Source organism: Frankliniella occidentalis, unplaced genomic scaffold (genome assembly GCF_000697945.3).
Source record: "Frankliniella occidentalis isolate FOCC.00 unplaced genomic scaffold, Focc_3.1 Scaffold211, whole genome shotgun sequence".
Lineage (NCBI taxonomy): Eukaryota > Metazoa > Arthropoda > Insecta > Thysanoptera > Thripidae > Frankliniella > Frankliniella occidentalis.
The window spans coordinates 216,559-221,940 of NW_026267337.1; the positions used below are offsets into that span (position 1 = coordinate 216,559).

Below are 5,382 nucleotides of genomic sequence, written 5' to 3' on the forward strand. Positions count from 1 at the left end.
TTTTCGTGGAATCCGTAGTGTCTTCGCGATGTCTCTACGGTGGCTCCGGGACGGCTTCGCAGTGTCTCTAGGGCGTCTGCTGGGTCCCTCCTGGGTGTCTCCCGGTTGCCTCCCGGGTGTCTTCCGGTTGCCTTGGCAGTAGCTCCCTACCGTCTCGGGTGTGGCCCCTGGCTGGCTTCGCATCGGCTTTTGGATGTCTAAATTCGACTCTTAATTAGACACTTTTTAGACATCCCCGATGTCTCGAGCGCGTATTGGACGTGTCTTTAGCGAGTCTTTGCTTTCCCTGTGCACTGTCTGTTTGTTGTCTATTTCTGAGACATTCTAGAGACACTCTGAAGCCGCTTTTTTTTGTACGGGTGGCCCCCCCTGCCCCTCCCTCCGCCCCTTCCTTTCCCTTCCCATATTCCCCTCTAATGATTCATGAACGACACATGGTGCGTCTTCCTGCAGTCACGGGGGTGCCTGCTATCACAGGTGCAGACGCGCGGCGCGGCACTTCTTATTGCTTTCTATTTCTTCTACGTGCTTCTACGTGCCGATGGGGGTAGGGGGTGGACACTAGAGGGCATTCTTTGTAACCTATGATGGTATTCTATGCACCTAAAGGGGTATTTATTTATACTTTCCTAAGTTAGTTCTTGTTTCGGCTCGAGGTACTGACGTAACACCCCATAGAAAGAGTATCTATCCCCCATAGTGCTTTATGAGCGTCGCCTGATCTTTTGCTTCCTCTTTGTTTCAGATCCTCGCCGTGGGGCCTCCCTGGTTATTTCGGGCGGCCGCGCCGCTCCCCTCGGCTCCTCTATCCACTGCGCTATCTGCCCTTCCATCCTCCACTGGGGCCCCTTTGCTTTGTGAAGCGCATCTTCGCGGAAGGGGAACGCGCATCATGGGGCCAATACAGTGTGTGCTGTCGAAAGCGTTTCGTGATTATTATTATTGCTGTAACTATAATTATTTTATAATTACCAACTTGCAGTCAGTGCAAAACCTTTGTTTTTAATAAAGTGTACAAACGACGAGAGAGATATATTTTGTTGTATTATATTACGTTTGTAAAGAAATTATATAAGTATTGTTAATTTTACTGTTTTCGATACATTCTCTGGTGACGTAGGTGATAGTGGTGGAGAAACAGAAGAGAAATTCATTTGAACTTGTTGTGAACTTGTAGTGACTTGTTTTGACAAGTGCTTTAATGAGTATGGGCTGGCTTATGGTGCTACATAGTAATTTTGCGATCCTGACCTTAGAGTGCTGTGGGAAGGAGCAAGCTGTTTTGTGATATTTGACTTGTATGTACAAAGTTTCCGGTCCATGGTCCATCAAATTTAACTATAATGATTACGCTCGATCAAATCTGAGAAGATGCACTTTGCCCTCCCATGTAGAATTATTATACGCTCTGTGATTGTTAAACTTTGAGTACTATTGACAATGATGTTTTTTTTTTGCTCCAATAATATCAGACCTGTGTGATACAAATGTCTATTTTTTATAGGTGAAAGATCTTGGGCACGTCTTTATGTCCGTTTCAGTCCGTGTACATTCCTTGATGAGATTGTACATTCTTGAATAATTAAAAATAAAAAATTACTTTATTTACAAAAGAACCGATTGTTCACTTTTTTGGTTTACACGCGACCCCAATTTCGCCAGCGTCCTGTTTTTGTTTTTTACAGCGTTTTCCTCGTCTCGCTCGCGATCTGTATCGAGGCGTTTTGGCTTTAGCTCCGAGCGATTAGCAGAGAACACTGGTCCACTGTCCGCGGTCCTTCGAGCAGGGCAGGGCGGGGCGGGGGTCGGGGTGGAGCGGAGGAGGAGTCGCGATTCCATTTCACGATAGACCATATATTCCCGAGAACGCCGTGGCCCGCCGGACGGACGGAGGCTGACATTCCGCAACAAATGTTGCAAAGCAGAGTCAGAGTCTATTTCAACAGCACTGATAAATAAAGTGTTCAACTGGCGTGCACACGCAAGTGCTGAAAACTATGTTGCACATTTTTAAGTGTTTGACTGGACATTTTAAAACTTTGCAGTGTTAACACTGCTACTGTTGAATTCAACAGTAGGCTTAATTTGAACACTTTTAAATTACCAAAGGCTCATTGCCACCCTGGTGTTTAACACTTTATTTAACAGTGCGTACAATAGATAATTATGTAGTACGTTGTAACCCGTAACTTTGTGACAGTTTGGTGAGCAACGCAATTATTGTATGTAATATAAAATTTATAACGAGTGGAGTTGAAAATTTTCGAAAACTTCTCGGTGAACATAATCTGTTGAAAATAAAAAACGTTTATCCGTACTTTACTTTTCCAATATAACCAGACCAATAGTAACTGAACTGTCGATACTTCGCACCACGCTGCTGATAAGCAGGAGGAGGAAGACCTCCTTTATAGTGAAGGAAGTGCAGCGGCAGCCGGGCGTCAGTATCCGCACTTCAACTTCAAATAGGCCGCCCTTGTGCATAAAACGTCCCTACCCCACACGGCCGCACAACATGTCACGAGCCGCTGCCCCCCAAGAGAGGGGAAAGACGCGCACTTCCGTCACAGGGGCACTCGTCGTTCCGGAAAGGAGGAAGGGAAGATACGCCCTTGCCCAGCCACGCCAGCCGGAGGCGGAGCGTAGCGGAGCGCTGTGGCGGACCAGCCTCGTTGTGCCGCAGGTCGCCATTTGTTTCGCGGGGTCAGACCCTGGGGGCAACGCGCACCGCGCCGCAGCGGCACTGGAAAGCGCTGGAAAGAGTCTGCGCGGCTCGAGAGAGGCATAAAGAACGCGGAAAAACTAACAGGACGGTGAAAAATATTTTTGTTTTCTTTTCTTTTCAGGTAATTCACCACTTACAAACGATGAACACAGTTAATGCACTAAAAATGCAAGTGTGTGAATGTCGCTCACCTGCAGGTGAGCGACATTCACACACTTGCATTTCCAGTGTGGTAAATTTTCCGCACGCCAGTTTGGCTCGTCGAGAAATCCCAAATCGATAGGGTAGTGTCAAGAATTTCAAACTTTTCCTTTTGGAAAAACTTATTACTCACACAAGTGGAAAATTTTCCAATGTTTTTGCCACGTTGAATAAAAAGGTGGAGGGTGGGGGTGGAGAGCGGGACAGAAGGGACCGCGAGAAGGAAACGGCAAGGTGGAGAGGAGAGCGTGGGGGGAATGGAGATCCGCAAGAGCGGGGGCCAGCGCCAGCGGGCCGGCGCGCACACGCGAAACAGAGCCGCGACCCTCCGAGCCACGCCCCGCGGCCCGGAGGGCAATCGCTCATCGCCCTGGAGAGTAAACATGGGCTTGTTTGAGAAACAACGTTTGTCACCGCTGCTCAGCCCAGGGCGACGTGTCCCCGTCAAACACAGTGTCGCGGCCCTGAGGCCCTCGTCGAGGCCCTCGCCAAGGCCCCAGCTAGGAGAGGTCGCATAGTCTGAGTTTGTCTACGGGTGGGGCAGGTTCATCATCAGACCGAAAGGGTTTCTCCGGAACCGAACCGTCGCGGACGTGCCACGGGGCGTCGTTCGCCGCGGGCAGGCACCGCGACGGAGTCACCGAGACTCTACGACGCGCACGTGCACCTCGACAAGCCTTCCCTTCTCCCAGGGCGCAGCTTGGAGGGGGCGGCACCCGGGCACCCGCAACCACCACTACATCCTCCTCCTCCTCCTCCAGCCACGTCCGCGCGACCGGGCTGCCCGTCACCGGAGACGTGCCCTACAAATGGGCCCACGGCGCCGCCCCGGACGCGCCCGGCAGGCAGGCAGCCCATTTGACACCGTGACAGCGACAGCGGCCCCCCGCCCGGGCGGCGAGGTGCGGGGGGCGGCAGGGGCGGTCAGTGCTGCACTCTGGCGGCGGGGGCGGCGGCACGCAGCTGGCAGCCAGAGGCTTGAGACAGGGGGTATCGTCGGGGGCGGCGGTGGCGGCGGGGGCGGGCCGGACATGCCAGAGCATCCCGTCCCCTGTGCGGTGCTAAGCGACCGTGTGGCGGCCGCGCCTGACAGGTCCTGGAGCCGCTCCCCGTAGTGCCCTTCCTTCTACCCGAGCACGGGCGACGCCTGCGGCAGCGACGGCGGGACGGGAGTCGCCCCCCCCCCCCTGGGCCCTTCCACCCCCGCAACGCCCAGGACGGCGCCCGGGCGCCCACGCGCTCAGATCCGCAACCCGACCCCGCTTCATACGGTTCCGTCGCCGCCGCCGCCTCCTGACATCTTGAAAACCACGAACACGACACCGTAAAACATAATCAATAGTTCAACATTTTACTTCAACCTTTCATAGTTTGAGTATACACTCCACGGTGAACACAAGGAGCGTCAGCGTCAATCACTCCGTTTATTAGCCCACAGTTGGAGGTCTCGTCGCGGGAAGTACGTGGAACGCCAGGAAGCAGGGGGCTACGTGGTCCAGGACCAGGCCTGGACTGGACAGGGGTGGGCAGGGGTGGGCAGGGGTGGGCAGGGGTAGGTGCGCCCGCCGCCGCCGGCACCCCCCACCCTCCCTCAGCGCGCTGCAGCGCCGCAGAAGGGCAGGGGGGAGGGAGAGAGTTTTTCGCTCGGCATTGAGAGAAAGTGTTTTAATTGGTGCCATTCATCACGCTGCTGGTGGTGTCGCCGGCGGCCTATTTTATCCCCCATCCCCCTCCTCCCAACCGACCCATCGCACCGCACCCTCTCTCTCTCTCTCTCTCTCTCTCTCTCTCTCTCTCTCGCCCGGGTGCGCCCCCGCCACACACACACACACACACCGGTGGCCCTTATCGCGGGGCTTCGTGGTCGGCAATAAATCGGCATGGCTGTCCCGCCAAACCAAAGTTATTTAGAAATTGTTTGCTTCCGGCGAGCGGCTCATTGCGGCGAACTGCGGCCGCGGCGCGCGCGCTGACTCTATTCTCATGGCGACAGCGCCACGACAGCGAAAGAGGGAGGGAGAGCGAGAGAGCAATACAGCGAGCGAGCAAGAGAGCAAGCAAGGGTGCGAGAAAGAGAGAGAGGGATAAAAAGAGAGAGGAACAGAAAGAGGGAGGTAGAGGAAGAGGAAGAGAAAGGAAGAGAGAGGGAGAGAGAGGGAGAGAGAGCGCAAGCAAGAGAGAAAGCGGGAGCGAGCGAGGAAGAGCGAGAGAGAGCGATAGGGAGGGTAAGTAGGGAGGGTGAGTGCTGGGATAGTGACAGGGATAAAGATGAGAAAGAAAGAACGTGGGTGGATTGAAAGAGAGAGTTAGGGAGTGAGGTGAGAGGGCTGACGAGGAGCGGAGAAAAGAGCGGACATGCGCGAATATTGATCTCTCCCATTCTGCTCTGCAGTCCCGCTGCCGCTGCTGGCTCGCTGGCTGCCGAGCGGCACGGCGGCGCACGATGCCACTGACGG

General features: G+C 54.2%; 1 protein-coding gene across 1 annotated transcript in view; it reads left to right on the forward strand.

Annotated features, from left to right (window-relative positions):
• Positions 1–1,683, forward strand: part of LOC113217490 (protein twist-like) — a 14,362-nt gene extending 12,679 nt beyond the window's left edge. The window contains 1 exon segment of the mRNA XM_026437405.2: positions 746–1,683. The gene's annotated coding sequence lies outside the window, so the exon portion shown is untranslated.
• The last annotated feature ends 3,699 nt before the right edge of the window (positions 1,684–5,382 follow it).